This window comes from Crinia signifera, chromosome 11 (genome assembly GCF_055691185.1).
Source record: "Crinia signifera chromosome 11, ASM5569118v1, whole genome shotgun sequence".
Classification (NCBI taxonomy): Eukaryota; Metazoa; Chordata; class Amphibia; order Anura; family Myobatrachidae; genus Crinia; species Crinia signifera.
Genome location: NC_139227.1, coordinates 49,683,058 through 49,692,824, shown reverse-complemented (window position 1 = coordinate 49,692,824; position 9,767 = coordinate 49,683,058). Strand labels below are relative to the sequence as shown.

Sequence of the window (9,767 nt, the reverse complement as noted above, 5' to 3'; positions counted from 1 at the left end):
TAGCCGGAGAAAAGTAGCTTACTTGGCCTTTCTTGTGACGTTGTATGTGTTCACGCAAAGGATCATTGTAGTGGGATATAAGATCTATGGTGTTTAGAAACTTCCCACTGTTGGGGTTACCAAAGTCAGCACTTTCTTCAGTTCCTCTTAAGGGACTCCCCTGCTTTGCCAAGAACAATATAGCATCAATAATACAATACAAGACTGCTCGCCAATGTTTTTCTTCCTTTGCTATCTGCTGTTGCAGTTCTTTGTCGATACCACCCATTCCAATTGAGATTTCTAGAGTTTTCCAAGTACAAAAACATGATTTGTGATGTTGTGAGTTCTCATGGTCTGGGATTTTTTCACTGAGCTTTCTCCACTTTGTTAAACCTTCCTGTTTAGCCAAATAGGATAGAGATGTTTCTATTGAAGCTTGAGAAAATAACCTACATGGAATGCAGAACAAAGCATTTTTGGTTTGGCTATACCCTAGCCATGATCTGTTTACTTTATGACCATTTGGTAGCTGTTTGGAAAACCACTCCTTTGTGAGATGTCTCCCATCTCTCAAGCTTTTGCGTAGATCAGGAAAAGATTGTGTCTTTGCTCTCATTCTTGTAATGTAACATCGCTCAAGATCCATAACTATTCTTGGCCATGTACCAGGGTCACTGAAATCAAAAGAGAATTCTGCACAAATAATATCTTGTGAGCCTGACGAGGTTACAGAAATGGAGTCCTGGTTGTTAACGTCTGTAGAGTTGATGTTACGGCCTTGTGAGCCTGACGAGGTTACAGAAATGGAGTCCTGGTTGTGAATGTCTGTAGAGTTGATGTTACGGCCTTGTGAGCCTGACGAAGTACCAGAAATGGAGTCCTGGATGTGAATGCCTGTAGAGTTGTCACTAAGGCCTTGTGAGCCTGACGAGGTTCCAGAAATGGAGTCCTGGTTGTGAATGTCTGTAGAGTTGATGTTACGGCCTTGTGAGCCTGATGAGGTTACAGAAATGGAGTCCTGGTTGTGAATGTCTGTAGAGTTGATGTTACGGCCTTGTGAGCCTGACGAAGTACCAGAAATGGAGTCCTGGATGTGAATGCCTGTAGAGTTGTCACTAAGGCCTTGTGAGCCTGACGAGGTTCCAGAAATGGAGTCCTGGTTGTGAATGTCTGTAGAGTTGATGTTACGGCCTTGTGAGCCTGATGAGGTTACAGAAATGGAGTCCTGGTTGTGAATGTCTGTAGAGTTGATGTTACGGCCTTGTGAGCCTGACGAAGTACCAGAAATGGAGTCCTGGATGTGAATGCCTGTAGAGTTGTCACTAAGGCCTTGTGAGCCTGACGAGGTTCCAGAAATGGAGTCCTGGTTGTGAATGTCTGTAGAGTTGATGTTACGGCCTTGTGAGCCTGATGAGGTTACAGAAATGGAGTCCTGGTTGTGAATGTCTGTAGAGTTGATGTTACGGCCTTGTGAGCCTGACGAAGTACCAGAAATGGAGTCCTGGATGTGAATGCCTGTAGAGTTGTCACTAAGGCCTTGTGAGCCTGACGAGGTTACAGAAATGGAGTCCTGGTTGTGAATGTCTGTAGAGTTGATGTTACGGCCTTGTGAGCCTGACGAGGTTCCAGAAATGGAGTCCTGGTTGTGAATGTCTGTAGAGTTGATGTTACGGCCTTGTGAGCCTGATGAGGTACCAGAAATGGAGTCCTGGTTGTGAATGTCTGTAGAGTTGATGTTACGGCCTTGTGAGCCTGACGAAGTACCAGAAATGGAGTCCTGGATGTGAATGCCTGTAGAGTTGTCGCTAAGGCCTTGTGAGCCTGACGAGGTTCCAGAAATGGAGTCCTGGTTGTGAATGTCTGTAGAGTTGTCGCTACGGCCTTGTGAGCCTGACGAAGTACCAGAAATGGAGTCCTGGATGTAGGTACTGCTTGAATTATCTCCCTGTGGATTTCGGAGTTTCTCTTTTAACTCTACTGCCTCCAAATCACAGGTCTTTTCCATTTCACCTGAAAAAATATACAATATGAAAATATAATATTATACAATTTACTACTTCACCTGTACATCAAGTAAAAACTTAAGTATTATAATATAATGCATTAATATTTTTAACTTACCTGTCTTTGATTTTTTGTCGCTCAACCATGACGACATCAATGATGATAAACGTTGTGCTGCTTGTTCTCTTTGCCTCGCCTTCTTCCTGTTCTCTGCTCCAGAAGGTTTTTTCGACATCTTTGTAACCAATATTCACTTCATGCAAATTGTGCAAAACAAATCTACAAGCCAAATATAAATATTTCAAATCCTGCGCCAACAATTCCATCTCTTTTCTGAAGTTATTTATATAGTGCATATATATATTCCGCATCACTGTACAGAGAATATTTGAACATTCCCATCAGTCCAACACTTCCATGCACAATTAGACTCTCCGCTAGCCTCCAAACTTTCAAGCGTTCCCTGAAAACTCACCTCTTCAGGCAAGCCTATCATATTTAAGTTCTACACGCATAATCCTCTGAGGCACTTATGTATTATATAGCTTCCCTTCTGGACTTGTAACTTGTTGGGACTGCTATGCTATTACTGATGCCTGTCCTTGTGTTTCCCGCCTATATACCAAATAGATTGTAAGCTTGCAGCAGGGCCCTCCTACCTCCAAGTCTGTCTGTTACCCAGTTTGTTTTATCACTGTCTACTATTGTAAAGCGCAACGGAATCTGCTGCGCTATATAAGAAACTGCAAATAAATAATAAATAAATAATCAGTCCCTGCCCCAGTGGAGTTTACTATCTATATTCCCTACAAAGTGGGGGATTTGTGATACAATTTTGCGCTGGATAAACCAAAGCTGCTTGGTACACCAAAAAAACAAGTTTCACCAAAACTTGAAGAGAAGCAAATACAAACAAAAAAAGATTCTTAGTGTGACAAAAGAAAAAGAAAAAAGTTCCTTCTATCGTTGAGTGCCCCTTTGGAGATAAGGATGAGGGAAAAATCTTTAACCTGAGTAAAAGAGTACTCACAGTTGAAGAAGAAAAAGTCCTCAAAAAAGGACTCAAATTCGCCCCAACTAATGATGCTGATCCCTTCAAATTATATATAGATCTGCAAAAATTCACGAGAAAAATCACAATTAAGAAATTTTTTGCAGAAAAAGAAGAAGGAAAAGATAAATCGGTTGAGGTTGCCACCGACTCCGACACTGGAGGTCCATCCGGGTCGGGGTACAGGGGCAAGTCGACTTTTTATCCATCACATATAAAGGGTTGTTTTATTGAGAGCTTCAACAAAATTGTGGCAGAGGAACTTAACTCTTTAACACAACAACAACCTAAAAAAAACAAAAAATTCAAAAATATGAATTTAACATCGAAAGAATTTCGGGCAATTAAATCCTTAAAGGATGATGCAGAAATAGTCATAAAGCCGGCCGATAAGGGCGGAGGGGTCGTGATCCTTAATAAAGATGATTACATCCAAGAGATCAATAGACAGCTGGAGAGTGGTAACACTTATAAAAAACTTAAAACAGACCCATCAATACGCATCAAAAAGGAATTAGATGCACTCATCCTTAGAGCTCTCCAAAATGGAACACTCACTAAGGCTGAATTTGACTTTGTGAGTATTAAGGAGCCTTCTGTCCCCACAATATATATATTACCAAAGGTCCATAAGAACCCATCCAATCCCCCGGGGAGACCTATAGTGTCCGGCACCAACAGCCTCACATCTAACCTGTCCGCTCTTGTGGACTTTTACCTACAACCTTTGGTGAAGAATACAAGAGCGTACTTAAAAGACACTAAAGATGTTCTTAATAAAATTAACAATTGTGAATGGGAAAAGGGTTTCTTGTTGGCCAGTGGGGACGTATCCACTCTTTACACTATCATTGATCCAACCAAAGGCCTGATAGCTGTCGAGTATTTTTTAAACAAATCCGATCTATCCCAGGATGTAAAGGTTTTTATCCTTGAGAGTATAGATTTTATTTTGAAAAATAATTTCTTCTATTTTAACGGTAACTATTTTTTACAAATGATCGGTACTGCCATGGGGACCAGGTTCGCCCCCAGTTATGCTAATTTATATATGGCTTACTGGGAGGACCTCACTATCTGGTCCTCTCCAGAATTCGGGGCGAGCCTGGTCTCGTGGCAACGTTATATCGATGATGTTTTACTGGTGTGGAAGGGGGATGAAAATACTCTTTTACAGTTTTTTAATAAGTTAAATCAGAATGATTTTAACTTGAACCTGGTTTTCATGTGGAGCAATGAAAAAATTGTATTCCTAGATTTAAACATCTATGTCCAAGATGACAAAGTATGTACCAGTAATCACATTAAATCTACAGATTCCAACAGTTATATTGAGCGTAACAGCCAACATCATAATAACTGGTTGGAAGGGATACCTTTTGGACAATTCTTACGTGTAAAACGCAATTGTAGTGACAAAAACATATATGAAGAACAAGTGAAGGATATGTCCAACCGTTTTTTAACAAAAGGTTATGAAGCCAATGATCTTATTGAAGCAAAAAATAAAGTAGATCTTATAGATAGAGGTGAACTCTTGAAAGATAAAAATAAGATAAAAGATCAGAAGAATAAAGAATGGTGTTTCATAACCGACTATAATCCCCATTTTAAGGAAATTGAAAAAATCTTTAAAAGGAACTGGAAAATCTTACAAAGTGACCCTGTAATAGGGGACCAGCTCCCTAGATATCCAGGGTTCATTTATAGAAGAGCCCCCTCACTTAAGGACAAACTAGTAAAAAGTTCTTTAGAAGCTGCACCAAGAACTAGTGACCGCACTAAAGGCTTCCATAGGTGTGGGATGTGTCTCATTTGTAGAAGTGTAAAAGGTACCAGCAAAATAAAAGAGGTCACCATTAATGACATAACGTATAAAATTAATGAATTCATAACGTGCAATTCAAAAAATGTTATATATTTTATCGAATGCAAATGTGGTCTATTTTATGTAGGAAAAACTACTAGAAATCTAAAAACTCGTTTATCAGAACACATATATAATATAAGGAAAGGGACACTAACCCATACCCTTTCGGCACATTTTAAGAATGTTCATAACTCCAGTGAGTGTGGATTAAAATCATTTGGTGCTTTAGAACAAGTTATACCCACCTGGAGAAATAAGAACATAGAAACGAAACTTGCACAGACAGAAATGAAATGGATTTTTAATTTGAATACGTTAGTACCAAATGGTCTTAATGGTGATTTCGAAGTAAAGTGGTTCCTTTAATTTTACTGTCAATTTTTAATGTCATTTTTATATTAATTTTTTATCATATTTTATCCCTTTTTAACATTGTTCTTATTCTTGTCCTTTTTTTTGCATATAAATGGATTTTGTATATTGCTGCGATGGACTGGTATCGGGACAACCAAGTGCAATGGAAGGATATGCCCCTTAAGCATTTGCACTTTAATCCTATGGATTGACCCGTTTTCAATAGATCGAGGACAAGAACAGGAAAACAGGAAGAAAGAATGGACTTCATAGTTTTTAAATTAAATTATTGTTGTTTTTCTCCGATGCTTTATTATAATAATGCTAGTTGGAACGCAAACGGAGATTTTCTTCCTTGAGAACGTCCACTTCCGGCACTTTGGAACGCATAGTTCCGCTGCAGGTGAGACGCAAGCGTCACATACACGGAAGTTTGACGCGCTTCCGGGTCCGGCTAACACGCCGGATGCCGGCTTGTTGCGCGCGTCTTCCACCTTATTTAAACAGCTCTAGCCAGGGGCTACGGTATGCTCCTGATGAAGGACCCTTTGGTCTGAAATGCATTGAGCAAACCGTACCCCTGGCTGGAGGAACGAACACACGCTTTTGGGAGAACATCTCTGACCCGCTGACCACCTATATTTCTGGTTATCCGTTATATCGTCTGGTTTATCCATCTGTGGCTTTGGGTGAGATCCCCCCCGTCTTGAATCACTGACTGGTGATGATATGCTTTTATGTAACCCTATCCTTGTGAGTGCATCTATTAATAAATTGTACCCCCCTATACAAAAGGTGTTGCACTATGTCTCATCTCTTTTGATAAGGGTGCTGTTTGAAAACAGTGGAGCAAACAACGCATTATCTTGGACACATCAGGATTTACCTTGGGCTATATCTGGCATTCTCTTTGGGCATACCCCCGTGAATGGGTGAGATCCCCCCATCATTTATCACCGGCTGGTGACTATATGCAATATATTACCTTATCTTTGTGAGTGCATCCTTAAACAAATTGTACCCCTTTAAAAAAAGGTGCTGCACGATGTCTCATTTCTTTCTATAAGGTTTCCAATTGAACAGTGGAGTTAACAACAGAATCTCCTGGGCATATCAGGATCCATTATATGGTTGTCGACTCTGTTGTCAAAATTAGTGTAAGTCCACCCTTACACTTATCACCTCAGCGCATGGGACACTAAGAATCTTTTTTTGTTTGTATCTATATTCCCTACCACATGTACACAGACATTCTAAAATTACTTATATTGAAACCCAATTAATTTAACTGTACATTTTTGGCATGAGGGAGGAAACCAAATTACCATGAGGAAAATCACGCAAGTACGGGGAGAATATACATGTCAAAACTTCTTTGTTCTCTTTAGAGCTGGATAACAACATAACAATGACATAGCAATAGTGACATGGATAGTCCATATGGTGCAATTTAATTTTTTTTTTTATATGGATAGTAATTTAACTGTCTCAAAAGAGAAAATAAAACCAGATGTCCTCAGCTAACTCCTCCTCTAGTTGTACCAGTTACAAAGCAACATTAGAGCACCTGCAAGGAATAGTACCGACAATTGCATAAGACTCATCCAAAGTTTTGAAACAAGTCAATTACAAGTATCATTGCTGAAGTCATGAATACCACAAACAGCAGTTACATCGTTTATATCATATGAATAATGTACCAACAAAAAGAAGCATACAAAGCTAGAAATCTTAAGGTCCATAAACACAGGGTGACTATGCCCAGCATGTATAGACAGCGATGATCACGTCCAGGCTGGAGGGAAAACCGCTCAGTGCATATACACTGAGCGGCTTTCCCCCTGACTGGTGAAGACGGAGGAGGGAGGACGGCTTTGCATAGTGCAGAGCAACCCTCAAAGCAATAATAATAAACATGGGAGTAAACATATATATACACACACACATAACCCTGAAAACTGTAATTAACAAACAGTAGAAACCAAAAAAAAAAAACAGGAACATACAGTATACATAACATCAATTAGCAAAAAAAGGCCCACGGCGGGGCTCAATAGTACATGTTATGAAATGAGCCTCGGCGGGCTCTAGGCAAACAGGGTGCACCATGCACGGTAACCGCCTGACAGCACAACACAATCCTTAAGAGGAAAGCATAAACATATCCAGAGTATGCAACAGAGCAATCACTGACTATACACAGGAGCTGTACAACCAGTGGGGATACAATACCCTTAGCGGGATCATTAAAGACATACACTGTTAGCATAATATGCACAGTCCCATGGCATTGTGTACATTAATCCAGTATAGTCCATCCATCAAGTATATTGGCCATCAATAAAGTACATACATTGAGATATATAGATATTGCTTGCTGGACAGTAAATAGAGAAAATACTGCTTCACATGTGCCCTCTAATATAAAACAATAATGAGAAAATGTATTCCTGGGGCAATTTGTTTCATTACACTGCAGAATCTGTGAAAGCCACCATTTCTATATTTAATATTTACAGAAGTATGTATATAAAATACATATTAAATATACACACATGTGCATAAAAATTTTATAGTGGCTTTCACCAATTTCAAGTCAAAGGAGTAGCACGTGTAGTGTGTTCATTCACAAACATCCTACACTATCCATTTCACTACAATGGCATATATATACACATGTATATCTATGTATGTGAATATCTATGTATGTGTATATCCATGTATGTGTATATCCATGTATGTGTATATCCATATATGTGTATATCCATATATGTGTATATCTATATATGTGTATATCTATATATGTGTATATCTATATATGTGTATATCTATATATGTGTATCTCCAAAAGGAACGGCACTCAAACACTGTTTTCAAGTGCAAAAAAAGAAGCCTTGGCACTCAGACAATAAGCCTCTATTCAGGACTGTGGTGCCCAGGTGCACGGTGCTGCCAACCAGGTGGAGGGTCTATATATGTAGTAATCCACCGGCACTCACTCGGACATCATACAAAGCAGTGGATAGGCGTATGTAGTCTAATCAGACTATACGCCTATCTACTGCTTTGTATGAAGTCCGTGTGAGTGCCAGTGGATTATATCTCTCTATCTATACATACCCTGTACCCAGCAACCTTGCTACTAGCCTCTGAGTGCTACTTCATTTACAGTGTATATATATGTATATAGTGTAAAAGAAGTGGCACTGGGCTAGTAGCAAGGTTACGGGATACAGGGTACGGCGACTCCTTCATCAAGTTAATTACACACAGTGCAAAAGCAGGCTTAAATATACAAGAAATAAGGAAGAAACTTACCCCCACCCAGTGCAATTAACGGTCTGTGGCCGCCAGAGGTGTCGTCAGCCCCAACTTCCGGGTGTAGCTTTCACTCCGAATAGTGGAAGTTCATCACACGGGAGAATGCGTGTCGTCGGGTGCTGTGTAGTGACATAAGGCATGAAAATCAATAGAATAAATATTATGAATGTGACATAGCTCCTGTGCGCATAAACAGTGGCATCCGAAGTTACAAAAATACAGAGGGGGATGTATGAGTGTGCAAACTGAAAAAAACATTGGAAAATTGAATGGTATATACCATGGGTCCTCAAACTGCGGCCCTCCAGATGTGGTGAAACTGCAAATCCCAGCATGCCTTGCCACAGTTTTCCTATAAGGGAGTGTTAAAACTGTGGCAAGGCATGCTGGGAATTGTAGTTTCACAATATCTGGAGGGCCGCAGTTTGAGGACCCATGGTATAATACGGTCGTTTGGTAGACTGAAGAGAAGTATGTCGACAGTCATTAGGTAGACACCGCTAGGTCGACATGCGGAAATGTCATGGTCAAGGTCGACATGGTATTAGGTTGACATGACCGTGAGGTCGACATAAGGAAGGTCGACTGGTCATAAGGTCCACATGGGGTTTTTCACGTTTCTTGGATCCGACATGTGCCGACAGGCAGTATTTCATGCAATACCATCCACTAGGGTGTGGTCTGAGATTAAAATACTGTTCCCGGGCGAAGCAAGCGATGCAAGGGTACGATTCTCTCTGTCAACTGTGCCCATGTCAACTGTGTCAACATTGGTGTAAAAACCAGTGAAAAACCCCATGTCGACATTCCTCATGTCGACCTAACTGTCATGTCAACCTAAAACCATGTCAACCGTCCATGCATGCTCCCTGTCGAAATAAACCCATGGCGACTTGACATCATGGAACAGTCAGAAGCACTCAGTTTTGCACAGAAAGAAATAAAACCATTAATCATAAGCCATTTGTGTGCTTACAGTCGACACAGCAGAAGGTATTTTTACACCACCAAAAAAAAGATTATACACATATTATTACATGATAGATATACACTCAGTACTCACTATATTCTGAAATGAAATATATATTTAAAAATTATCCCTCAGTACTGTCATTATTGACTCTCTCTGAAGGTAAATTATTAACCAGTTGCTGACTAAGGATTGACTCAGTCAGCAGTTAGGGT

At 40.0% G+C, this 9,767-nt stretch overlaps 1 long non-coding RNA gene across 1 annotated transcript; it reads right to left on the bottom strand.

Moving 5' to 3' along the window:
* Window positions 1-1,813: 1,813 nt before the first annotated feature.
* On the bottom strand, window positions 1,814-8,712 carry LOC146045322 (uncharacterized). The gene is made up of 3 exons (XR_014465412.1): window positions 8,580-8,712; window positions 2,104-2,265; window positions 1,814-1,992 (listed from the first exon to the last, which is right to left on the bottom strand). It is a non-coding gene; the product is annotated as an uncharacterized LOC146045322 (long non-coding RNA).
* Window positions 8,713-9,767: the final 1,055 nt, after the last annotated feature.